General features: G+C 38.0%; 1 protein-coding gene across 1 annotated transcript in view; it reads right to left on the bottom strand.

The window, feature by feature from the left end:
• OCA2 (OCA2 melanosomal transmembrane protein) overlaps nt 1-27,891 on the bottom strand; it is a 621,653-nt gene that overhangs the window by 299,521 nt on the left and 294,241 nt on the right. The window lies entirely within an intron of this gene.

The raw sequence follows: 27,891 nt of genomic DNA, 5'->3' as shown, positions 1-27,891 counted from the left end.
GCAGCTCTGATAGTTGTGGTTTTTTTCTTCCTTCCTTCCATTCTCTCAACATGGAATATCAAGTGAGTAGGCAGTTTTCCCCTCTACAATGTATATACTGAATGAAGCATCCATCCCCCAGGCCATTTTAATTATAATAATAACAATAATAATTTAATATATATGTCATGGTTTGCAAAAAGCTCTTTTAAAACATTATTGCATTTTTATCCTCACAACAACTTTGGAAGATAAGGTGCTATTACTGTCTCAATTTTACAGATAAGAAAACTGAGGTAGGCAACTGTTAATGACTTGCCCAGAGTCACAAAGTTAGTCTGAGGTAGGATTTGAACTCATGTCCACTGTTCTATCCACAATACCAACTAATTGCCCAATTATCCCAGAGAGACTCATGACCACTTGGGACACCATTGAGGCACCCTGCCCAACTTTTAGACCCTTGCTCTCTAAGAAAGGATACATCCCACAGGTACCTAGGAGAAAGAGGACCTGAGACTTTGGAGTCTCAGTATCAGTATCAGAATACTGCTAAGAGACTGGAGGAGAGTAAGGAGAAGGAGGGACAGGGGAGTAGATGCTCCTAATTCCCAAGAAACTCTGTGAAGTTTAAGGCTGGCAGAAGCCATAGCACAAGGGGTTTCCTTGTCCAACACTGCTTTTGAGGAGTACACAGTACAAGGAGGTAAATAACTAACATCTACATAGTGATTTAAGGTTTGCAAGCACTTCTCATATGTTATCTCATCTAATCCTCATAGTTATTATGAGGTCGGTGTTATTATTATCCCCAATCTACAAATGAGAGGACTGAAGCTAAGAAAGGTTTAAGTGACTTGCCCAAGCTCACACAAATAGTAAGTGTCTGGGCAGGACACAAACTCAGATCTTTCTCGCTCCAAATCAAGCATTCTGTCCACTCTAGCTCCTCAAGCAGAACTATGTCTCCTGCAAAGAAAGGGAAATTCTAGAGTATTTCCTCTGATCTAAGGGGACAGGGTACATGATAGGAAATTATTTCCTTTGCCAAATGTATAGTAACTGCCTCACTGGGTACCTAACTGACCAGTTCCAGTTAAGCAATGCTCTTTTTTTTTCTTTTCTTTTCTTTCTTCCTTTCTTTTTCTTTCCTTCCTTCATTCCTTCCTTCCTTTCTTCTTTCCTTCCTCCCTCTCCCTCTGTCCACATGCAGAATCATACCCTTACATATGGTTGCTCTGCACAAAGGAATATAAATTTTAATCACTGAAGCCTCACAATATATCTCAAGGTTTGGAGTGGAGGGGTTGGAGATTTGAGAGTTAGATTATTTTTCTCTTCCTCATTTATTCTATCATTTTTTTTAACTGGGAAAATTAATTCTTGTATCCCGTGTAGTTTCATTTATGATTTCTTGAAATATAGCTCTGGAAAACCAGACTTTGATAAAGTCCATTGGGATTCAAATGAAGCTACTTGACCATGCCTTAAACTCAAATAACTCTGGCTCTCACTGATTAGCCAACTGATTAGTCCTATCCCAAGCCTCACTTGGTCATAGTTTAGGTTTTGATGGCTCAATGTGAGTGTAAATAGCAATAATTGTTTCTGTCCTGGCCAGAAATCCTGAAGGAATTCCCCTCTTTGTTGGTTGTTTTTTTTTTTTGAGTAGGCAAATTAGGTTGTCCTTTGCTTCACTTCTTACCTTAGCCTTAAATCACTGAGTGAGTATTGCCTCAAACTGAGAGCTGGGAAAAACTTTGGTTCAAATAGTCCAAGGTTGAGGCAGCTAGGTGGCACAGTGGATAAAGCACCAGCCCTGGATTCAGGAGTACCTGAGTTCAAATGTGGCCTCAGACACTTGACATTTACTAGCTGTGTGACCCTGGGCAAGTCACTTAACCCCCCAATGCCCCACCAAAAAAAAAAAGTCCAAGGTCTCCCACTGCATCTGGGGTCATCGCCAGTTGTCCTGACCTATGTCTTGCCACTGGACTCAGATGACTCTGAAGAAGAGAGTGAGGCTTATGACTTTGCACAGCCCAGCCTCACTTAAATTCAGTTCACTTGCAAGTGAAGACATCACCCTCCTGATGTCATTGGTCCTCTTCCAAAATAAAGGACAAACAACAACAAAACAGTGAAAAGATGCCTGTTAGAAGCTGTGGTCATCTGAAGGATCAACAATAAAGAGTAAAGCTTGAACCTCCCATTGGGAATTGGGCACAGCTACAGGAAAAGGCAGGATGAGTAATGGCACTGGTACCTCCTACAAGGAAATAAGTAAGAGCCATGCTTTGAGGAATGACAGGCAATGCCTGCTGAAAACACTACCTACTGTAGAGTTATATGATTAAGACTAGACAAGTCTCCAGAAAAAGCTTGTGTGGGGTCAAATGTGACTATTTTCCATGCATTCTGATAATTGCTTTGGACCTATAAATAAAACTTTTCTTTTATGAATCTTGAAAAGTATGTACTTACAAAGGCATTTGATGACAACACATTAGGTGGGGTTGCATGGTCAGATTCCCATTGCAAAATTTCTCTTAAAATATTATTGCAGAAAGGCAGCTAGGTGGCGCAGTGGATAAAGCACTGGCCCTGGGGTCAGGAGTACCTGAGTTCAAATCTGGCCTCAGACACTTAACACTTACTAGCTGTGTGGCCCTGGGCAACTCACTTAACCCCAATTGCCTCACAAAAAAAAAAAATACATATACATATATATATATATATATATTATTGCAGGGACTTCTGGAGCAGAGCCAAGATGGCAGAGGAAAGGCAGTGGACTCTCTAACTCATGACACAATTGCTCCAAAAAATATCCAAATAAAGCCATAGGACAATTCCTGAAGCCGCAAAATCCACAGAAGAGTTTGCTGAACATTTTCCAACCAAGGATGGCTTGGAAGGTTGGAAGAAGAGAGCTGCTGTCCTGAGGCAGGAGTGGAGGCCAACCCCACAGTCATGCTGACACAGATTCAGTCCGAGTAAGGCCTCACAAGAGAAAAAGACACCCAGAGGCTCTGAATCAGCTGCAAGGCCAGCTTCGTCTGGAACTAAGCTCACAGTCTGGTGAGAGGGCTGAGCCCTTGGTCGGGGGGAGATTACAGGGGTCCCTGCTGGTGCTGAGGTAGAACTTGGATTTTTCACCCCTGCTGGGAACCACGAGGTAGGCTTGAATAGCAGATGCCTAGGTTGGGGAAGGGCACAGGCTCATTGGAGCTGACAACCACAGCACACAAAACTGGTTCATTAGCAAGTTGGTCTGGGGTCATCTACAGACCAGGTGAGTGAAGAACCTGGTCCTCCTTAAATCATACCACTTGGGACCTCCTAAAGCTTGGGATAGTGCAGCCTGGAAACAGTGCCCCACTTTAAGGAGCTAAAAGTCAAATAAAAGAAAGGCAAGATGATCAGACAGAGAAAGCTGAGGACCATAAGTTTTTTAGTGATGAGGAAGATCGCAGTGCAAACTCAGAGGAAGATGTCAATGCCAAGGCCCCTATATCTAAAGCTTCCAAGAAAAATATTAATTGGTTTCAGGCCACAGAGGTGCTCAAAAAGGACTTTGAAGATAAAGTTAGAGAGATAGAGGAAAAAATGGAAAGAGAAATGAGGGTGATGCAGGAAAGACATGAGAAAAAGGTCATCAGCTTGAAAAGCCAAATGGAAAGGGAGATACAAAAGCTCTCTGACTAAAATAATTGCCTAAGAATTAGGATTGAACAAATGGAAGCTAGTGACTTCATGAGAAACCAAGGCACAATAAAGCAAATCCAAATGAATAAAAAAAATTAGAGGGCAATGTGAAATATCTTCTTGGAAAAACTGCTGACCTGGAAAATAGATCCAGGAGAGATAATTTGAAAAATATTGGTCTACCTGAAAACTATGATCAAGGAAAGAGCTTAGACATCATCTTCCAAGAAATTGTAAGGGAAAATTGCCCTGATATTCTAGAAGGAGATCACCTCCTGAAAGAGATCCCAAAAGGAAAATCCCAGGAATATTATAGACTAATTCTAGAGCTCCCAGATCAAGTAGAAAATATTGCAAGCTGCCAAAAAGAAAGAATTCAAGTACTATGAAGCCCCAGTTGGGATAGCACAAGATCTAGAAGATTCTACAATAAAGGACTGGAGGGCATGGAATATGATATTCCAGAGGACAAAGGAATTGGGATTACAACCAAGAATCACCTATCCAGCAAAACTGAGTATAATCTTTCAAAGAAAAAATTCAATGAAAAACAGCACTTTCAGATATTCATGATGAAAAGACCTGAACTGAATAGCAAATTTGACTTTCAAAAACAAGACCCTAAAGTACCAAAACAATTGGAGTTGGGGGACATACCTGAGGTCATGCAGTGGGTGACTGTCTTATGTCTAAGGCTGGGTTTTGGCTGGGGTCCCCCTGGATCCAGGGTGGATGCTTTGTCCACTGTGTCACCTAGATGCCCCCTGATGACATCTTTAGGGTTAAATTGAGGGGTGAGAGGAATGCACAGGGGAAGGGGAAGGGCAGAGGTAGCATGGAGTGAAATCCCACATAAAAGAACCAGGAAAGGACTTATGGAGTGGGGGAAGAGATGGGGGAGGAGCAGGGCAGTAAATGAACTTTACACTCATCAGAATAGACTCAAAGACCTTAATCTCATCAGAGTTGGTTCAAGGAGGGATTAACACACACACACACACACACACACACACACACACAAGTGGGTGGAATCATCTATTTAAACTGAACAATAAATGAGCCTAACACTCATCAGAATTGGCTCAAGGAGGAAATAACATACACACTCAATTGGGTAGAGTAATCTATCTAACCCTGCAGGAAAATAGGAGGGGAAGGGAATAAAGAGGGATGGGCTAAAGAGGAAAGGGCAGATTAGGGGAGGGGACAGACAGAAGCAAATCCCTTTTGAAGAGGGATAGGGTGAAAGAAGATAGATAATAGAGTAAATATCATTGGGAAGGGAATAGGATGGAGGGGAATAGTTAACAATAGTAATTGTGGAAAAGAGAAAAGGGGGAGAAATTGTACAAAAAATATTTATAATAACTCTTTGTGGTGGCTAAAAATTGGAAATCAAAAGAATGTCCATCAATTGAGGAATGATTGAAGAAGCTGTGGTGTATGATTGTAGTGGAATGGTATTGTGCTATAGGAAATGGCAAAGAGGATGATCCCAGAAAAACCTGGAAAGACTCATATGAACTGATGTATACTGAAGTGAGCAGAACTTGGAAGACATTGTGCACAGTGACAGCAGTATTGTTCGATAAGCAAATGTGAATGACTTAACTACTCTCAGCAATACAATGATCCAAGACAATCCCAAGGGACTAATGATGAAGCATACTATCCATTCCCATAGAAAGAACTAATAAACAGATCAGTTGTGGATTGTACATATATAACCTATATCAGATTGATTGCTGTCTTGTGGAGGGGGGAGGAAAGGGAGGGAGGGAGAAAAATTTGGAATTCTAAATCTTATGAAAATGAGTGTTAAAAACTACCCTTACATGTAATTGGAAAAACTAAAATAAATGTTTGTTGCATTGGGGGGAAAAATTGTGTGTGTGTGTGTGTGTGTGTGTGTGTGTGTGTGTATGTGTGTGTGTGTGTATAATTGCATTTTTATCTTCATACAATGCTGGGAGGCAGGTGCTATTACTATCCCTATTTTGCAGATGAGGAAACTGAGGTAGGCAGTTGTTAAGTGACTCACCCAAAGTCACAAAGCTATTCTGAGGTAGTATTTGAACCCACATTCACTGTTGGTATCTATAAGCCACAGTGTTGATAACCCAAAGTGACCTCAGGCCTTTTGTCTTATGTGAGATTCTGCCACATGAGTGTTTGGACAAATCCAAATGGGTTTGAGTGATTCTTATTTATCAAATTCAAATCTAACATGTTACTCTTAAATCAATAAAGAGACCATCACATTACAGAAAAAATCTAATATTTAATAGCTTCTATAAACTCCCTGTCAGTGTGATCCAGCTTTTTTGAAAGCCATGCAGTATTACAACTATGCTCAGTGTAGTGTAAAGCAAGCCATTTGGAATGAGAAATGAAAGGGAAAACAATCACTGAGCTGTTTGTTCTATGAAAAAGCTGGTGAAATGTTTGTTCTACAGTGAAGGCTGTTCGATGCATTATTCAAAGCATACTTGAGCTAATAAAAAGTAAGAGGAACACAAAGCACTACTAAGAAAAAATTTTACAAGTTTTTATTCAAGCCTGTAGTTTAGAAAGAGGCTGAGAATTAGACACAAACTGCCTTTAAAGACAAGAGGGGTGAGGAATTCTGTAGCTGCAGTGACTCATCAAATGAGGAAAAAATACCAAATGTCCCTCAATCCTGTGTAGACTCTCCCTCTCACTTCTACTTCTCACTCTACAGTGACATGACAGAGTGGCAGAAATGGGAGCATAGGGAAGATAATGTGAAGAACAGCTGTTGGTTTTCTCAATGCAACATGTTTGTCCATTGAACAACATACTACTTGAAGATGTAAATAACTCAAATCATATCACAAGACATGGGAAACCAGAAGAAAGAAGAAAGTTGTAGTTAAGTAGGACAATGGCTCATAGGTTGTCCTTGATGAGGCACATTTAAGGTTCTGGTAATATTTGTTTTATCACATGCCAAATAAGAATTATCATTTCATGGGACAGTTGATCATCTAGTTTTTCAGTACTCATGACAAGCACTTGCAAAAAGAAACAAACAAAAAACCCCAAACCCACTATGAAAATAATTGCAATCTATTACAGAAAATGAAGAGGTAGAGAAATTCCATGAAAAATGCAATGACTCTCCAAATTCAAAGTATACTCTTATACCGAATGCTTCACTGCAAAGGTGGAGCTAGGTAAGGCTGGTGACTAATATATTGGGAGGAAAAATAGATCAGGAATAATTAATGAGAGAAGCAAAAGATTTGTAGACTACACAAAAGCCTCGTTCTTAAATACCATAAATGCTTTCTTCTTGAAAGAATTGAAGGTCAATGGGCATGGTGAGCATCAAATAATGTACCCCCCAAAAAAATGGAATTGACTTTATTTTAATAGACAGAAAATAACTTATTAGTGATACAAGTATCATTCCAAAAATATATGCAGTCAGAGCAACACTTTCTTATAGCAATGTTCAAAAGTATTTACTGTGTGCTGGTATTTGCTAAGTTCTTAGAATACAAATATAAAAAGCAAGCCCTTAAAGAGTTAACACCCAAATGGAGAAAGCAATATATATTGAAGAGTGGTTACTGGGGAAGGGTGATTTGGTTTAGGAAGTCAAGAATACTTGCTATATTTGAAGTCAGGAACAACTAGGTTCAAATCCTAGCTCAGACACTAGGTCTGTTACTAGGGAAATCAATCTCTTCAGGCATAAGTTTCCTTATCTATAAAACCAGGATGTTCAATCCCCTGACCTCTAAAGTCCCTTATCTATTCAATCCTATGGAACTATAGATAGTGAGTGCAACTATAAGGCAGCTGATTCATATGTCCTTTCTAGAATTGGTAAAGCTGATTTGATTTCTGTTCACAGTGTTAGTAATGAAATGGAAATGTGGGTGGAGAATGCCTGAGACAACATTGCCTGAAGATGACCAGACAGCAATAAACCAGCTCTAGATCAGGCTAGATATGGAGAACTCTTACCAATCAGGAACCCCAGAGTTTCCCGAGTGGAGCTGAAGTGCCAGGCAGGAGGCCAAGAGTAGAAAAAGAAAGCAGTGCCTTATGATGAACACAAATATCATAAATAATATCACCTCATAAAATTTCAAAGAAAATTTGATGAGAGATCCAACTAAGAAGAGATCCTAAAGGAAATTAAAGATAAAAATGGAGGGAAGACAAGCAGAAAAAAAAATAGTAAAGACTTACAAGTTAACTTTTTTTTCACCATTAAGGAGACTAGAGCCACCACTTTTAACACTATACTATTAAATGTTTACATGATTGTACATTTATAACATATATCTGATTACTTACCATCTCAGTGAGGGAGGAGGGGAGGAAGGACTACAATCTGGAACTCAAAACTTTTTTTAAATGTTTTTAAAACTGTTTTAACATGTAACTGGAAAGGGGGCAGCTAGGTGGTGCAGTGGATAAAGCACCAGCCCTGGATTCAGGAGGACCCGAGTTCACATCTTGCCTCAGACACTTGACACTTACTAGTTGTGTGACCCTGGGCAAGTCACTTAACCCTCACTGCCCTGCAAAAACAAACAAAAAACCATGTAATTGGGGAGAAAATAAAATGTTTTAAAAAATTAAAAGACTATATCATCGAAATCTAAGATGTATGTTTTGAACAGAAAAAAAAAAGAACTAAAGAAAATAAAGATGGGAAAACAGCCCAGAATAAGCTAAATACATAGACAGAAGATCTGTGCTAGAGTTGACACATTCGTCAGGAATTTGAGGGATCAATTTCCAAGGTATATGACAGAAAAGAAGGCATGTAAAACAATTGGGGTCTTATTAAGGCAGAAAAAAATGACCCAGAAAAACCTAGTAATTAATATTTAATGGTCAGTAGATCTACTTTCCTATCTATGTAATATTTTATGAAAATTATCTGCACAAACTTTGAATGCATCTTAGTGAAGGTATTTATTAGGAGAGAACAGGAATGCTTTCATAAACAAAATCCTACCAAACTGACCATATCTTAATTTTTGTTTTGTTTTTATTTTTATTGAAGCCTTCATTTCTTGATTATAAATATCTCTGAATGCACACCTTCCTTTCCCCTATGAAATGAATCTTCCCTTGTAACAAGGATTTTAACAAGGATCTTTGAAGAAGAACTGGAGCCATCTGGGAAGTGTATCCAAATATACAATAGGTTGGTAACATGGCAAAAATGAAGGATATCCAGTGGATAGCCCATATGCTTCTCTGGTATCTTCATGATGTCAAGAGCAAGTGCAGAAAGCCTCCAGCAGGCTAGATACTGTACTGATGAACGGACATGGAGAAGAATTGTACCAGATGAGGAGGTATGGATGGTTGGGAGATAATCTCCACAGCTAGAAAGAACATCCACAATATCACAGAATTCACTTGAGTACCTGAATATTACGCAGATATGGCACCATTTAAGCAAAACTTCAAATTCTAAATTTGCATGAAAGAACAAAATGAATGATACTTTATAAGAATGTGATTTATCTTATGGAAGAATTCAAAATTGGGTTGCTTCAAGGAGCAGACTACCCTTGTACATTTCAGGTAAGATTTAAATGGCAACATCTTGATTTCAACACAGTGTTTCAGAAACACATCCATCAAGGAAAACAGGGTCACACCTGGAGAGAAAACAACCACTCTGTTTTCCAGCCACTGTAAACAGAACAAGAGAAAATTGAAGCATGAAGAATTCACATTTGGAAGACAAGAAACATTATGACAGGAAGAGTTGTTGAATACTAGAATGATTTACCTAGTGAAGTTACAGAATCACCTCTGGACATTTTTTTAATATGTCTAAGGTACAACTGAAAATGAGGTACTGACCTCTCATAAAGTCTCTCAGACTATGATTCCAATATAGGCTGTGATTATAGCTGTTAGGCACCAGGCCTCATCAATATTCCCATATACAAGATGAGAAAACAATGAGGTAACTGCTAAAAAAGATGACTTTGAACTAAGCTTGCATTATAAAAAGTTAGTGTCCTAATAAAAGGGGTTAGTGGAGAGAAAGCATGATATGATAGAACAGTGTGGACACAGGTAGACCTACTCTGACATTGACTAGTTCTGTGACTATGGGTAAATCATTTAACCTTTTTATGCCTCAGCCTACTCATCTGTAAAATGAAAATAACTGTAATATTTGCTTCAAATTTCAAGATAATGCATATGTTTGTTTGTGTTTGTTTTTTGTGGAGCAATGAGGGTTAACTGACTTGCCCAGGGTCACACAGCTAGTAAGTGTCAAGTGTCTGAGGCCGGATTTGAACTCAGGTCCTCCTGAATCCAGGGTCAGTGCTTTATCCACTGCACCACCTAGCTGCCCCCGAGATAATGTATATGTAATGGGGCTTTGGCACATAGCCTGATCACCTAAGATGGTGGCACCAACATTGGCAATAGCAAGGAACCTCTTCTAGAAAAAAAAATCCTTTTTGGCTAAGTGTGTGGGTTGGAACAATTTTATTCCAATGGCTATTTAACAGAAACTGAATATATCTTTAAAGTCACTAGAATGGGACAGTTTCTTTCTTCAGAAGTATGCTAGGAGTAAAGGACTCATTCTCTCACTGAGTGATATTATTCAATGACTGCAGGAATGCCAATAGATACTTTCCCCTCCTCTTAAGCCCTCTTGTCCAGAGAAATGGACTTGAGACCTTGGTCTTGTTTTGTTTGTCCTCTTCAGGTCTAAAGTCAAGGAGTGGATTCCTGGACCTGGAAGCTAGAGCCATGGTGACCTCAGAGCCCAGAAATCTAGGCTAGATGTTGCTACCAGCCTAGCAGGGGAGCACAAAGAAGCCAGAGTGCTAGAAAGGGGGTTGAAATTGGAGCTTGGGAACCATATTAAATAGGAGCTGAGCTAAACTGTGAGCCTAATGCCCCTCCCCTGCTCAGAGACTAATGTGATATAGGGGAAATATGCCCCCCAAGTAATGAGGGGAAATGTTTGTATAGTCTGACTATACCTATGAAATAAACATTTCCTTGTAAAAACTAATCTGACAGTAAAGTATTCAATGCAACTAAGGTGCTTGAAATCACTAAAATTGAGAGGAAGATAACCATGGAGGCCTGAGCCAGTGGCAGACAGGATACTGGTAACCATGGGGGAGCAGCAAAATATAACAGACCTGGTCCTCAGGCTATGGTGGTCAGAGAAAACACCATTACACATGTAAAGAACTTTATATACTTTAAAGGGTTATATAAATGGCAGTTATTGTTAATGATCCCACTTGACTCTATCCATGTCAGGTCACATCTGGAGCATCATTATTTCTAGTTCTGGTGTCACATTTTAAGAAAGACACCAATTAAGCAGAAAGTGACCAGGAATAGGAGTCTGCCAACTATATCACATGAAGAATAGTTAAGGACAAGATTATTTAACTTGGATAAGGAAGGACTGATGAAGAACATGACAGCTGTCATCCCATATTTGAAAGGTTCTTATAATATCATAGATCATAAAATCATAAAGGTAGAGAGGAAAGAGGCCTTAGAGGTCATGAAGTTCATCTCCCTCATTTTATAGAAAATGAAACTAAGACTGAGAGAGGTTAAGTGACTTGCCCAAGGTCACAAAGTGTTTGAGGCTGAATTTAAACTCAGGTCTTCCAGACCCCCAAGTCCAACAATCTATCTACTGTACCACTAAGATGACATGGGGAAAAGGAAGTAGAGTTATTCTGAATAGTTTCATAGCATGGAGCTAAGACAAACTAATGAATACCATTGGGATACAGATTTAGCCATGTGTAAAGATCTTATTAATAATCAAAATTGACTAATCCTCAAAAACCATAGTTTTGAAATAGTTTGTAGAAAGTGTTCAAGCACAGATTGGCTGTCATACAAAGCATTCAATAGTAGGAATGAAGATTAAAGTAAATGAACTCTATGAAGATTCTCTCTCAAGTCCTGTAACACATATCATTTATAATTAGGAAATCACTATGTGCTGGCCTACTAGGTCAGAAAAAAAGACAGTCCCCAGATCTTGGAATGACCAGCCGTGCAGGTTATATCTGTCAAATAAGGCTATTGGATTTAGTTGGCTCAAGATCTATGATCCTAAGCTTCTGTATTCAATTTCAATTCATAAAGAGAAAAAAAGATTGGTTATTAAGAATCTAGTCTTCCAGAAGTAGGTGGCACAGTGAATATAGTGCCAGGCCTGGAGTCAAGAAGACATCTTTGTGAGTTCAAATCTGCCCTGAGATAATTACTAGCTCTGTGACCCTGGGCAAGTTACTTAACCCTCCTTGCTTCAGTTCCTCATGTCTGAAATGAACTGGAAATGGCAAACCACTCCAGTACCTATACCAAGAAAACCTCAAGTAGGTCCACAAAGAGTTGGAAATGATGGAAAGGCAACTGAATAACAACAACTTCCAGAATACTTGGGCCTTTGGAATAGTTAGGGGTTCCAAAGTATACCTACCTCCCCCAATCCAACTCACAAACAACCCCAAAAATTATTTGGATGCAAAAAAAAAGACTATGAACATTCAGCTACAAACACCAAAAGCAATAGAGACCTAAAACTCCTAAGTTTTCAGCTACCTGCTGTGTTTAAACAAGTTATCCCTAAAAAAAATAAAGAAATAAAGAACAGTTAGATTAACTGGAAGAGTCTGTATGTATATGTATAGTTATACAAATATACATGCATGTATATGCATGGGCACATACATATACGCACCATGTGTATGTGTTTACATTTACATGTGTATGTACTTATACAAACTCACACGTGTATTGATTTGTATGCATAAATACACATATTTGCATTTTCTATTCATGTGTGTATACATATATTGACATATATAGTCTTTTTACAGAGATATGTGGAGAAGTGATAGGAGACAAGAAAGAAGACACAAGAGGGAAAAGAATAGTGGAAATATACAGCAGTACTAATGGTGGCAATTAAAATAGGAATTAAAGGTGGCGATTAGAGCAATGATCCACAGACAACCCAAAAGTGGAGAAGAAGAAAGATAATACTGATTATAAAGCAGAAGATAGAATTACTCTACACAAAGTCCAAGGTAAGGATAGAGGGAGGAATAAAACAGGTAACTGAATCTTGGTTTTGTAGCACTCAAAAGAATTTTCTTGTGGGAGGAGTAGAGCACTACTACAAGGGGTGGGGAGGAAAAGGGGCCAACTGGTTTGTGTTCTGCACCCTAACTGCAAGAGAAGGTAAGCAATTTACTCTATACTGGGCTATATTTGTATTTACTAAGGTATCCACAGAATATTACAATCACTGGTATCATAACAGTGAGCAGAATTCAATGATAAACAGAATGTAAGCTTCGTGTGGACAGAAACTATTTTTTTTTTTTGCGAGTATGAGTGGAGATTGTAAGAGTAGCAACAGAGCATGAGCTGCAAAAGCATTATTTGTAATAACTAAGAATTTGAAATAAAATATGTTCCTATCAATTGGGGGAGGGCTGAGCAAGGAATGGTATAGTAAGGGAATGGCATATTCAATGTGTTGAAAGGAATGACTTAGAATAACATGATAAAAGTTGTATAAAGTGATACAATGGGAAGGAAGGAGATATAACTACAAAGAAAAGATTTCCATTGTAGATGGCCATTTTCCAGGGTATTCTGGACTATTTCTCCATCTGTCTACTACAGATCAGTATATAGTACCTACCAAGACATGCTGCTATGATAAAGAATAGTGGAGGTGAGAAAAGGGTATATATACACACATACACAATAAACACATGAATAATGGTTCATAGATTTGGGGGATGAAATCTTTTGTGATCCCCTGATAACTCATTTGCAAAAGAATTCAAGGCAGCACCATATATCCCAATTCATGTTTTCCTCTAGTGAAACGCCAAAATCATCCTCACTGGAGAGGCAGCATTGAAAAGTAGAGCATTGACTTAAGGGAGAGTCAAGATGGCAATGCAATAGAAAGAAGTGCAATGGGTTTCCCTTAAAGTTCCTCCAAATATGCCTAGAAAATTCAATAGATGGAATCCTGATAGATAAATATGAGAAAAAGTTACGAGTGCTTTTTTAAAACCAGGTGAACACTGAAGACAGAGTATCCTGTGGACACTAGGGATGATCTGGCCAAGATCCCAAGGCAGGCAAAGCATGCTGGAACCAAGAGAGAAGTTGTATACCAAGGCAAGAGGAGTTCCAGACCTAAACCAGGGCATAGCAAGTTGTGAGAATCTGTATCAACAGATAGTTTTATCATTCACTGCATAGTTTCTGGGTCACAGATCCAGGGTAGACTATAGAAGGGACCTATATTCAAAGGTGGCATTCAGGAATACACAACAGTTACAGGTCCTAGGCTGAGAGAAGTAAGTTAAGAAGGAAATAGCAGCAATGTGACTCTGACCCCAAGCACTAAGCAGGGTCTCAGTTTCAACTTCTATCCCAGTCTCAAGTCTGCAAAGAAATAACAAAGGCAAGAACCCCAAACCAAAGAGCAGCCTACATACAGTACTGTACCTCAGAATCAGCAGGGTTTCCCTGTTGGATGATGTCAAATGAGTCAAGAAACAGTCTACTGTTACTCAGACCCAAACCCATAACTTTTAGAGATCATACCAGAGATCAAGAATCAGATTGTGTCCTGTATTAGGACACTTTGGAAGCACTGAGAACACTCAGGTCCCCCAGTCTAAGATATCCTGAGATAATATAAGTCAATAATCCAAGAAAATAGGCATGGGACCAGCCTAGATCCTCCCTCCAGAAGTGCATAGAGTATGACCCTTAAATCAAGTCTGAGGTTAGGAAGTAGGCTAGAAGAATGAACAAGCAAAAAAAAAAAAAAATTATCAGAAGCTATTGTGGTGACAAGGACACCCAAAACATGACTCCAGAAGAGAACAACTCCAAAATATCTATAAACAAAGCCTCAAAGAAAAACACTGAAAAGTCAACTAGAATTCCTGGAAGATATGAATCAAGAGTGTTAAAAAAGAATATAATGGTTTTATCAATGAAATGAGAGTGCTTATAGAAGAGAAAATGGAAAAGAAAATAAAGATATGAAATAAACAATTGGATTGGAAATTAATGACTTAGCACAAGAGGTACAAAAGCTTGCCCAAGCAACAAAGTCTCTAAAAAATAGAATGAACCAAATAAAAATAACAAGCAAATCTTAAAAAGAAAGGCAAAGATAGAGCCAGAAAAGCAGAAATATAGGGAAAGGAAGGAAGGAGGAAAGTAAAGAGGGAAGGAAGGAAGGAAAAAAGAAAAAGGGAAGGAAGGAATTTGTGAGGGAAAGGGGAGGGAGTTAGGGAACAAGAGAGAAGGAGAGAGAGAGGGAGGGAAGGAGAGAGAGAGAGAGAGAGAGAGAGAGAGAGAGAGAGAGAGAGAGAGAAAGAATCCACAACTCCACAACCCAGACCCAATTAGTAAATTCTGAGAAACCAAACTAGCCAACAAGAATACAGAGAAAACCTCTTCTCCAATGATAGCTAATGATTTTCAGTGAAATACAAATGCTCTTATGCTAACTACTTTTTTTTTTTTTTTTGGTGCGGCTATGGGGGTTAAGTGACTTGCCCAGGGTCACACAGCTAATAAGCGTCAAGTGTCTGAGGCCGGATTTGAACTCAAGTACTCCTGAATCGAGGTGTAATGATTGGAATAACTCCACCTGCTGGAGACTTACTGTAGAAAAGCTCTGCCATGAAGTGAAGGTCTTTGAGGGCAAGACCAGGAGTCTTTTCTTTGGCATCAGGAAGTGACATTTGCTGGTGGGAGGAAGGAGGGGGAGCCTGGCGCTCTGACTGGGGCTCTTTCCTGGGGACTCTGGTGGAGAGCGGAGCTAGAAATGCGCTCTCCCTTTAATAGATAGATGAATGTAGGCCTTTCTCTCTCTCTTTACCAAATTCTTATTCTCCTTAATAAATGGTTAAAACCCTAACTCTTGCTAAAGCTTATAATTTATTGGCGACCACTCATTAGATATTTTAGACAGTTTAGCCAGAATTTTAGCCTTAACAGATGGCTGACCACAAAGAGGAAAGCTGAACTTCACTCTTCTGATCTTCCAGTTGGGTAAGAAATTTCCCCTACCCTGTCCCTTTAAACTGCTAAGTACTGGCATACTAGCTGTTTTTTCCCTTCAAATTTTCAAATGGGTTTTTTCAACTCCCTAATTACCCTATTTTTGATTTTAGTCTGTTTAACCAGACAAATGGGAGATAAGATCATGTTAATGCTTTGTTTTTGTGGATTTTTTATTTTTATTTTTGTTAGAAGAGCCAGCAAGGTGCTCACACAAGGGAATATCTCCCCCTCTCCCAGCCATGCTTTTTCAGAGAAACCTCCTGCATTTTTTTCAAATTCTAATGCTAAGAGATTCTCTAATTTTGCATGCCTGAAGGCTAGAACCCAACCTCTAGAAGCCTTTAATCACCTAGCAGTGGAGGAAGTGGGGGAAGAGGAACCCAGGCCTGAGTTCAAAATCAAGTCTGATTCAAATTGCCCTGGTCCCTCCCCTCCTCTCCAGACCCCACCTTCTACTCCTCCCATGACCAAGCCCCTAGATTTCCTTGCCTGGGAAGTCCAGAGATCTGATGCGCATGCGTAGCTTTCTCTAACTACATTTGCAGCTTCAGGCTCAGTCCTTCCCCAGCCTGGCTGTGTTTCTGAGATAACCTTTGAAAACCCTTTAAATTCCAGATATGCTCATTTTGTTCATAATTTTGTTAACCTGCTTTTGTCTTTAATTAGTAACCTTATAAAGCATTTGTATGGTGAAAGGACTGACAGACAACTTAGAGGGGTTAAAGAAGAAAAACTTAAGCTGAATAGTTCAAGACTCTGCTTCTTTTGCCATGGAAGGGTACATATTTTACAGAAATGTAGAAGTAAGCAGCAAGGTATTGATATGAGTATTGGGGATTTTAGATATTGGAATCAAAAGTGTTCTAACTTTACTCAGAGTATTAATGTTAGTTCAGAGGTTACTTAGGATTTCTATGCTATTACATCTACATTTTGAAATTAATGGTATGGGTTTATTCTCAGAGATTTTCATGCTTTTGAGATTGTGTTTTATACTTAGTTTTAAAAAAAGAGAATATTGGTAAAAACTTTTATAGTCATTTGATCAAGTTTATATTTTATAATACTCTTATTAACATTAAGTTCATATTCATTTAGATTTCCCTAGCTTGAATTTCATTGTCTTTTATTGTTCCATGTGTATTTTCTTCTATTCATTCATCTATCTAATTTTGAAACATTGCAAGATGGTTTTGATTTCATAATACAATGTTAATTCTGGGAGTATTGTGCTCCCATATTCTGAGTTGTTTGTTTTTGTTATTTTTTTCTCTCAACTGATTATTTGATCAAACTCTTTAAAGCATTTCCCTGGCAAACTGGGTGCCACAGCAAGTGTAAATTTATTATAGAAGTATTATTTTTGATAAGCATTCTGTTAAGGCTAAAATTCTAGCTAAACTGTCTAAAATATCTAATGAGTGGTCGCCAATAAATTATAAGCTTTAGCAAGAGTTAGGCTTTTAAGCATTTATTAAGGAGAATAAGAATTTGACAAAGAGAGAGAGAAAGGCCTACATTCATCTATCTATTAAAGGGAGAGCACATTTCTAGCTCCGCTCTCCACCAGAGTCCCCAGGAAAGAGCCCCAGTCAGAGTGCCAGGCTCCCCCTCCTTCCTCCCACCAGCAAATGTCACTTCCTGATGCCAAAGAAAAGACTCCTGGTCTTGCCCTCAAAGACCTTCACTTCATGGCAGAGCTTTTCTACAGTAAGTCTCCAGCAGGTGGCATCATTCCAATCGTTACAGAGGCCCAGTGCTTTATCCACTGCTCCACCTAGCTGCCCCTGCTAACTACTTTAAAAGAGATCAAAGAAGAAATAAAAGTTATCAAAGGAAACTATTCCCATGACTGAGAGATTGTAACAGACTTCTAAATATTAATGGAGAAATAAAGACATTGATGAGAGGCAGTAGAAAGCAGAAATGGTAATGTAAAAGAAAAAGAAGGAAGACGAAGAAAAAGAAAGAGAGAGAGAAGAAACATACTTGCTGAAAACATATTAACAGAGAAAATGCTAATCTCATCTAATATACACCAATGCATTATTAGAACTCTACAGAAACATTCTGATCCACTCTAATCTGTGAATGATAAAGAATAGAAAGATCCAGAAATGTGAAAATCATAATCAGGGAAATAATATAAGAAAAGATTCCTGGAATGTAAGAAAGCTTCAGAATGGTTTTGAAAACACATGGAATATACCTATCATTCAGATGCAATCTTCAAAGAAAGATCTTGCATATTTTAACTTGTCAGGATTTTTAAGTTTGGAGACAAAGAAAAGATTTCACAAGTTACTGAGAAGAGAGGAAAGGGAAGATCTAAAGATCTGAGAACAAGAATGACTTTATAACTGACCCCTAAGACTTTGGAAAAGAAAAAGGGCTTGAGGGGAAACAGAAAACACAGTAAAGAGAAATGGAACTCTAGCCACTAGTATAGTAGCCAACCAAGCTGACATTTATCTTTGAAGGCAAAAGGAGTATATTTCAAAAGCTGGAAGATCTGAAACAATTTGTCAACAAAGCCCCATAGTTGCAAAGATCATAACAAAAAGCAATAGAGGGCTTCTGGCAAAATGGCTGAGTGAGAGGTCATGTATAAACTTGGTTTGCCTCCATCATTTCAAAATAACAAGAAATATCCCCCAAACATAATAAAAGAACAACAACAAGCAACAGAGAAGATAGGAAAGAACTTATCACAAGAATAGCCTCAAAGAAAGAAAAAAAAGAGGAGAGTGAAAAAAATGAGTTAGCAATAAAAAAAAAAATTCACTTGCAGTGAAAAGGTACCATGGAGTAAAAGAAAAGTTATTCTAAGTCATCAGATGTGAACGAAAATACTGCAATAATATGCGTAAGATACTAAAATAACCTCCAGACTGGTACAGAAAAGCAATAAAAAAAATCCATGGACAGAAATTAAGGCCAAAAAAATCTCAAGAAAAAACAAAAACAAACCCCCAAAAAGAGATACTTGGGGGGGGAACCTTGAAAAAATAGATTATTGCTTCAAAACTTTAGACTTTCGGGGGGGGGGAAGGGAAAGAATCAAATTTGCTACTCCAAAATGTCAACAAAACCAAAAGAATAGAAGATTATATGAATTTATTAGAACTCCACAAGTGGAGCAGCTAGGTGGCACAGTGGATAAAGCACCAGCCCTAGATTCAGGAGGACCTGAGTTCAAATCCAGTTTCAGACACTTGACACTTACTAGCTATGTGACCCTGGGCAAGTCACTTGACCCTCATTGCCCTGGGGGGAAAAAAAAAAAAACTCCACAAGCCCAGAAAGAATGCATAGAAACAATCTATTGATTTATAGGGCCCCCAGGAAAAAAAAAATTAAAGCCTTGCAAGAAAATAACACAGAAGTATTGAAAAACAGATGGAATGTATAGAATGGTCAATTTCACTTACTGCCAATAGAAAGAAGCCCAAAGCCAACATCCATAAATCTCCTGGCAAAGCTATAGAACTATAGATGTATTAAGCAATACATCTTACAAGCATTCACATAAATTCCTTCATGTACCAATGACAACATCTGAATAACAAGATTATTCCTTGTTCATGAAAAATTAACAAAAGAAAAAAATGATATTTCAAAAAGCAGAGGAAATAATTTTTTTATCCACAAATAACATACTGAAAAGTTAAACTTAACCAGTCAAGCAACATGCATTTATTAAGCATTTACCAAGTGGTAGGCACCGTGCTAAGCACAAAAAGAGGTCAAAGACAATCCCTACAGCTCCCACTCTAATGAAGGAGATGAAAAGCAAGCAAATATAGGAAGAAGAGCTGGAAATCAGTATATCTTTTCTTGCCCCAGGGTCACACAGCTGGTAAGTGTCAAGTGTCTGAGGTCAGATTTGAACTCAGGTCTTCCTGAGTCCAGGGCCAGTATTTTATCCACTGTGCCACCTAGCTGCCGGCAGAAATCAGTATTTATTTTTTTATTTTCTTTCTTTTTTTCCTTTTCTTTTTTTTTTTTTGTGGGGCAATGAGGATTAAGTGACTTGCCCAGGGTCACACAGCTAGTAAGGGTCAAGTGTCTGAGGCTGGATTTGAACTCAGGTCCTCCTGAATCCAGGGCCAGTGCTCTATCCACTTCACCACCTAGCTGCCCCTGGGAATCAGTATTTCTAAAGTACCTGCTATGTGCCAGGCACTATGCTAAGCACTATTTACAAATATTTTCTCATTTGATCCTCACAATAACCCTGCAAAGTAGGTACTATTATTATCCCCATTTTATAGTTGAGGAAACTGAGGCAAACACAGGGTAGGCGACTTGCTCAGGGTTACACAGCCTGCAAATACCTGAAGCTAGATTTAGACTTCATTCTTTTTGACTCCAGACTCAGTGATCTATCCCCTGTACTACGAACTGCCTCAAAAAAGTGTACAAACAAGCGACGTGTAGGATAAATGGGAAATAATTGATATAGAAGATACTAAAATTCAGAGGGTTAGGAAAGTATTCCTGTGGATGATCAGACTTTCATTGGGACTTGAAGGAAGCCAGAGGCAGAGATGAGAAGGTAGAGAATTCCAGCTGTGTAGAACAGCCAAAGAAATGTACAAAGCTGAGAGATGGAATATCTTGTTTAGTGGTAGAGGGTAGACAGTGGAGGGTAGGGGGGAGTCCTGTTTGTCGAGGAGGGAATTGGTGCTGGACCAAAGAATAACTGGTAGTCAGGGATATGAATACTAGAAAGATGAAAGGGTAGGTTATGCAACACTCTGAATGCCAAACAGGAATTTGTATTTGATTTTAGAGGTATTAGGAAGCTATTGGAATTTGTTTATTAGGTAGGTAACATGGTATAAAGAATTAATTGTTATTTGAATTTTTTATGCCTCGGCACACACTGGCCTGGGGCTCTGCAAACCGCATAGTGCTCCACCCACTTGTAGCCGTTGCCAGGGCTCTGGCACCTCACATCATCACCACTCGCCAACGCCTACATGGGCCTGGCAAAATTATAATGATTGGAAGCCTAGTGAGGGCAGTCATGTGACAGTCACATGACTGTCAGAGCGGCCATCCCATTCTAGGTGGAAGCTGGAAAGCGACAGGAGTTCTGCTGCATATTTTCACCTGATTCCTGGGAGGTGGTATTTTTTCAGATATTATAGTTTCCCTTTCCCCATTTTATTTCCTTTCCCTTGATCCTACTGATCCTGTTTGTGGTTTTTTATTTTTAAGTTCGTTCTTGTTAAAATAAATCTTGTTCTGTTTTGAGGGAGGCTGCCAGTCTCCTTCCTTGCCCCAATATTGCGGTAAGCCGCTTAGCTAGCACTCCCCAATTAAAAAATTGGTCCCTACAATGGTCAGGCCTGCGCTTTAGGAAAATTGCTTTGGTGGCTGATTGCAGAATGGATTAAAGTGGGGAAAGACTTGAAGCAGGCCAACCAACCAGCAGGCTATTACAAAAGTTCAAGCATGAGGTGATAAGGAGTATCAGAGGAGAGAAGCAGTTATATTTGAGAACTATTGCAAGAGTGAAATCAACAGTTCTTGGCAACACTTTAGTTATGGGAAGTGAGAGATAGTGGGGAATTGAAAATGACACTTGGGTTGTGAGCCTGGGAGACAGGGAGAATGGTAGTGCTCTTGACACTGATAGGGAAGTTTGGACAGTAGAATATTTAGAGGAAAAATAATGAGGTCCATACTGGACATGTAGAGTTTAAGATGTCTACTAGATATCCAGTTTGAGATGTCTGAAAGGCATTTGGAGATACAAGCCTGTAAGTCAGCAGAGAGGTCAGGACTAGAAAAGTGGATTTGAGAATCATCAGCAGGGAGATGATAATCAAGTCTAAGGGAGCCGAGGAGGTCATCACGTGAAGTAGTATAGGGGGAGAAGAGAAGCCAAGATAGAGCCCTGTTACAATGACATCCTGAAAATTTTGAAAGAAGAGAGTATCAAGGAGAGAAGTGTGATTAATAATGTCAAAGGCTACAAATATGTCAAGAAAAATAAGGATGGAGAAAAGGTCATTGGATTTAGCTAGAAAGAGATCATTGGTAAAGAAAAGTGTGGACTAGTAAGGAAAAGTATGCATCGCTTTTTTTTTTTTAAAAAGGTTAAGCATATAAATCAGTGTTTCTCTCTAAATTCTATCAGAGGTTTTTTATTTTTTTTTTAACTTTCACTTTAAGGGTCATTGAGAAGACAAAGAAAGAGCATTTATGGTCAAACTTTCCAGTAACAGGGTAAAAAAAATGTAAAGGAAGGAAGAGACAATTAACATTTCTTAGAATGGGAGAGGAAGGACATTTAGACAAAGAACTGAGAAGGAAGAAAGCAGAAGAGATTTAGAAATACTCTCAGGGGCAGCTAGGTGGTGCAGTGAATAAAGCACTGGCCCTGGATTCAGGAGGACCTGAGTTCAAATCCAGCCTCAGACACTTGACACGTACTAGGTGTGTGACCCTGGGCAAGTCACTTAACCATCATTGCTACACACACACAAAAAAAATACTTTCATATTAGGAATGAGCAAAAGGGAGACAAAGTGTTCATACCTTCCCTAGAAGTTATTGCCTAAAGAAATACAATTTGTGGAGTGAACCAGAGTTATCCTAGAGGTAAATGAAAGAAGACTTGAAGAATAACTTGAATAAGTGTGACCTTGAGCAAATTACTTAACTTCTATTCACCCCAGTTTCCTGATCTGTAAAAAAAGAGGAAGTTGGATTAGATGACTTCTAATGTCCCTTTCTGCTCTAGATCTATAATTTTGTTATCCTACAAATTGCCTCTTTTTTTTTTTTTTTGGTGAGGCGATTGGGGTTAAGTGACTTTCCCAGGGTCACACAGCTAGTAAGTGTTAAGTGTCTGAGTCCGGATTTGAACTCAGGTACTCCTGACTCCACGGCTGGTGCTCTATCCACTGTGCCACCTAGCTGCCCCAAATTGCATCATTTTTAAGAAGACAATTTTGGATTCTCAAGGAGTGGAATCCCATAACATACAGATGCTAACCAGTCAGAACTTGGGTTAAGATACCATCCTCTAAATACAAACCCAAGGCCACTTCCACCATATTCTGAAGGACTATTCTGACCTCTTTGCTATATCTCTAGAATAAGAACAGCTAGGTGGTGCAGTGGATAGAGCACTGACCCTGGAGTCAGGAGGACCTGAGTTCAAATCCAGCCTCAGACACTTATTAAACTATGTAACTCTAGGCAAGTCACTTAACTCCAATTGCCTCAAACATCCAGAGCCATCTCCAGTCATCCTGATACATATCTTGCCACTGGATCCACATGGCTCTGGAGGAGAGAATGAGACTGGTGACTTTGCACAGCCCTCCTTCACTTAAATCCAATTCAGTGCAACTCATGGCATCATCTCCCAATGTCATGGTCCTCTTCAACAACAAAAGACAAACAGCAACATCTCTAGAATGGGACACTGTCTAGTCATTTATTGGAAAAAAAATTAAGAGATTGTTGAAGCCAATTTAACTGAAGTATTTCCATTTTTTAAACTATTCCCTAATAATGCTTGAAGCAAAGGAGCATGTACTCCAGTACTTCTTTGTTTCTATAATCACAAATTGTTCAACTTTTCAGTTCCCAGGAAGGCTTTATCCAAATGGAGAATCAAGAATAACCTGAATAACCCTTAGGTGACCTTTAAGTGCCTAGTCTCTCCTCAATTCCTGTGTATTCTTTCCCTTGTTCCAGTAACCATTAAATGTCCTAATTTTTGTACTCACAAAAGTCTGTACCTAATGGGCAACCTGACACCCTCATATCAAAGTATTAATATTCAAAATAACTTAAAAAAGGATGAAAATAAATAAAATCAATTCCAGATTTGATTCAATAAGCACTTAAAAGAAATGAGTAGCCAGGTTATACACAAGGAGATACAAATAGTACATTATAACAGAGATAAATTCAGAATCTCTCTAGCAGCTGAAAAAAAAATAGAAATTTTTAAAACCTTCAAATACTATCATATATTTTATTAACCAGGAAAAATAAATAAAAACTATAAAATTCAATGTTAATGAAGATATTATGTGCTTATAAGACACAAATGCACTTAGATAATTTTGATGGCACTGTAAATTGTCGCAATGTTTCTGGGGGGGCGAGATATCAATATTTAACAATAATTATAAAAATAATTAGAATTTTTGTGTAATCATCTCACTTTTGGAAACCTTTTCCCAAGAATAAAACAAAATAGATAGATAGATAGATAGATAGATAGATAGATAGATAGATAGATAGACGGACGGACAGATGGATGATAGAGATAGTGATATGTTTATAATTCATAGAAAGATCTTCAGAACAGCCTTATTTATATTAATGAAAACTTGAAAAGGACCCTAGCAAAGCAACTGCTAAGCAAAATACAGCATATTAACCCAATGAAATACTCTAAAGCTAGTATAAAATAGCTATTAGAGATACAGTAGATAGAAGGTTAGAAATAGAGACAAGAAGACCTGGGATCAAGTCTATTTGTGTCTTACTGTGTGACCATGAGCAAGATACTTCACCTCCCACAGATTCACTTTTTTTTTTTTTAGTAAGGCAATTGGGGTTAAGTGACTTGCCCAGGGTCACACAGCTAGTAAGTGTTAAGTGTCTGAGGCCGGATTTGAACTCAGGTCCTCCTGACTCCAGGGCCAGTGCTCTATCCACTGCGCCATCTAGCTGCCCCAGATTCACTTTTCTCAACTATAAAATGTGAACAGAATATCGCCAGCAGTACCTTCCTCAAAGAGTTGTAGGGAAGTTCAAATAAGATGCCTATAAAGTACTTTGCAAACTTAAAAAAAAAAGTCATAAATATCAATTTGTACTTTTTTTCAAATACTATAGTATGTGGACTATACAACATATGGAAATCTTTGTTTGGAACATCAATTATTTTTAAAAATTAAATTGTAAATTAACTCCGATTTTTAAATGCAGGGCATAGCTAGTATGTAGGACATTAATCCTTGGTTTTTGGAATCTGGTAACTTAGGTTCAAATCCAACTTCAGATACTAGCTAGCTTTGTAATCATAGGCAAGTCACCTTACCTACAAAGGCTCAATTTTCTCATTTGTAAATTAATTTTTTAAAAAAGTATTTACATTGTCTACGTCTGAGTTGTTATAAGATCAGGGTTTTACAAATTTTAAAGTGCTGTGTAAATGGTGGTGGTGGTGTTACTTCTATTATTGTTTTTATTTTCATGATTATCATTATTACACACTGATTGCAATTAAAGCCACTTCTATCAGTAAACACTACTGAGAGATGTGAGTGCCCAAGGAAAAGTCTTTAGTTTATAAATGTATTTGGAAAATCTGACAGAAAAGGTTAATGGAAGATCATCTACATTATTAACACATAAAACAGTAAGAAGCAACAAAAGAACAAAACAGTTCAAAGAAAGCTTGAAAGAGACCAAAGTCATCCTTGACACATTTAAGAATAAAACTAGGACGATAAATACACCAAAAAATGAAAAAAAGATCTGCAGAGATTTTAGTTTAAAAAAATCTTATTTCCAAATCAAGGGCAGTGGTAGAATCATATATGGAACATAACATCACAATTTTGAATGTGCTTATAAAGGAAATTTCAGTGGCATTTAAAAGAAAAAGATAAGGAAAGCATTTGAACTTAACTAAAGATACAGAGAAGTCTGTGTTGGACACAGGGAGTGATATGCTTGACAAGGTTGTTATCCAGTCATGGAAAAAATCCAGTGAAGAGTCCAAGGCACAGGGAGTTCCTTATCTATAAAGGCTGAGTTTAGGGCAGCTAGGTGGCGCAGTGGATAGAGCATAGCCCTGGAGTCAGGAGGACCTGAGTTCAAATCCAGCCTCAGACACTTAACACTTACTAGCTGTGTGACCCCGGGCAAGTCACTTAACCCCAATTGCATCACTAAATAATTTAATTTAATTTAATTTAAAAAATAAAGGCTGAGGTCTTCCAAATGTTCTTGTTTGTGATGATATTGGGTTGATTGTACTATATTGACTCAAAAGAATTGCCCCCCCCCCAAAAAAAAAGGAACAATCAAGAGGAGGAAAAAATCTTGTCCAAACTATGGTATGCTGCTAAATGGACAAGCTACGAAGAATGACTTGTTACAAAGTTGAGTAGTAGAAAGATAAGGATCTAGATTATTTTGGGGAAAGTGGGAAATTCTTTTAATGAAACAAACACTCATCTTTTTAAGATCAATATTCTTCCAATGATATTAAATGACTGTCTCAAAAAAATTCAAGTAGAACTCAGGCAGCTAGGTGGTACAATGGATAGAGGACCAGCCTTGGAGTCAGGAGTTCAAATCCTACTTCATACTTACAAGCTGTGTGACCTTGGGAAAGTTGCTTAACCCTGATTACCTCCTAAAAATAAATAAAAAGTAAAAAAATAAAATAAAATAGAAGATCAACCAAAAGGGAATGGAAATTTTTGTGGTGGTCATATGCAGACTGGACCACATTACATATAAATAATTACAAAGGAAAAACAATGCAAAAAACATTCATGACTAAATATACACTTGAAAAAGATGATTCAATCACATAACAAAAGGGACAATTTATAAAAAGTACACATGTTCCAATGGTTCTCCTTGGAATGTCAGTGGAACATAAAGAAAGCATGTAGTATGTTGAGTCAAACCCCTTTGGTGAACTTCTGTGGGAGTATGGATAACAGTGTCACACACAAAAAGTGAGAGGCACAAATATGTTTTAATCTGAATAATTAGAAGAAATACCCATATCAACAAGATTACAAATTCAAGTAATTAATACCATTCTGGGAAAACAAGCATATGCACATTAACAAAGATCAGAAGGCAATTAGATATTACATCAATATTTAGGTTTTAATGTTTTTGTTTGCTACATATAAAGTTTCTTACAGTCTGCATTATTATAATAATTTTTTTTAGGTCTGGAACTATGGTCTCATTGGTCGAGGGAAATGAAGACTATCACTTATCCTGCAAATTAGTCTTCAATAATTGTCCTAGGAACTGAGAATTTAACTATACTACAAAAGTGTAATTATCAAAGGTTCCTCAGGATAGACAAACTAGTGCACCAATATGATCACTCTGGAAATCAGTTTGGAATTATAACCAAAAAGCCATGAAATCGAGATACACTTTGACTTGTGTATCTGCATATCCTTCCAAGAGAACAAAGAGATAGATAAAAAAAATTGAACAAAAATCTTCATAGAAATACTTGTTTTTTTTTAAACAGAGCACTGGAGATTAAGGAATATCCATCAATTTGGGAACAACTTATACAAATGTAATGTAATACAAATGTGCCACATGAAATAATGAAATGTACAGGTGAGGAGAAACAGAACTGTATGCACTGATGCAGAATAATGCCAGAAGAATAAGAAAAATTATTTATCCAATCATTTAAAAATAGTAACAACTCTTAAAAACTTAAGAAACCTGATCAATGAAATGACCAACCATAACTTCAGAGGATCAAGGATCTTAAAAGAAAAATGATGGACTCTACATGCAAAATGAGACATATGTCTTCAGGTACGGCCAATATGTAGAACTAGTTTGAATGATCATGCTAACTTATTGCAAAGGACATTGTTGTTCTTGTTGTTTTTTAAATTGTGTAGTGGAGAGCAGAGACAGAGACACAGAGATAGAGAAAGAGAGACAAAACCAGAGAGACAGAGAGAGGATAATAGCAACAAAGCAAAAATATAATAATTTTTTCCCTTTCCTATGGAATAATATGCATGGATATATTAAAGTCATGGGAGTAAATAAGAATATCAATAAAACAAGTGCACAGAAAGAGGAAAAGAGAGCCAAGGACTGATTGTTGCTGAACAACACCCACAGTGAGGTCTTGAGAAGAACCAACAAAATCAAAGAAATGGGGTTAAAATGGTGGTGGGAGAACCTAAAAAGTCAGATATCTCTGAAGAATGATGATGTTTGTCCTTCATTCTTGAAGAGGACCATGGCATTGGAGTGATGTCATGACTTGTAGTGAGTTAGATTTAAGTGAGGAAGGGTGGT

This window comes from Dromiciops gliroides, chromosome 3, assembly GCF_019393635.1.
Source record: "Dromiciops gliroides isolate mDroGli1 chromosome 3, mDroGli1.pri, whole genome shotgun sequence".
In the NCBI taxonomy this organism is placed as follows: domain Eukaryota; kingdom Metazoa; phylum Chordata; class Mammalia; order Microbiotheria; family Microbiotheriidae; genus Dromiciops; species Dromiciops gliroides.
Note: the sequence above shows the minus strand (reverse complement) of the source record. Positions and strands in the feature narration are given on the sequence as shown.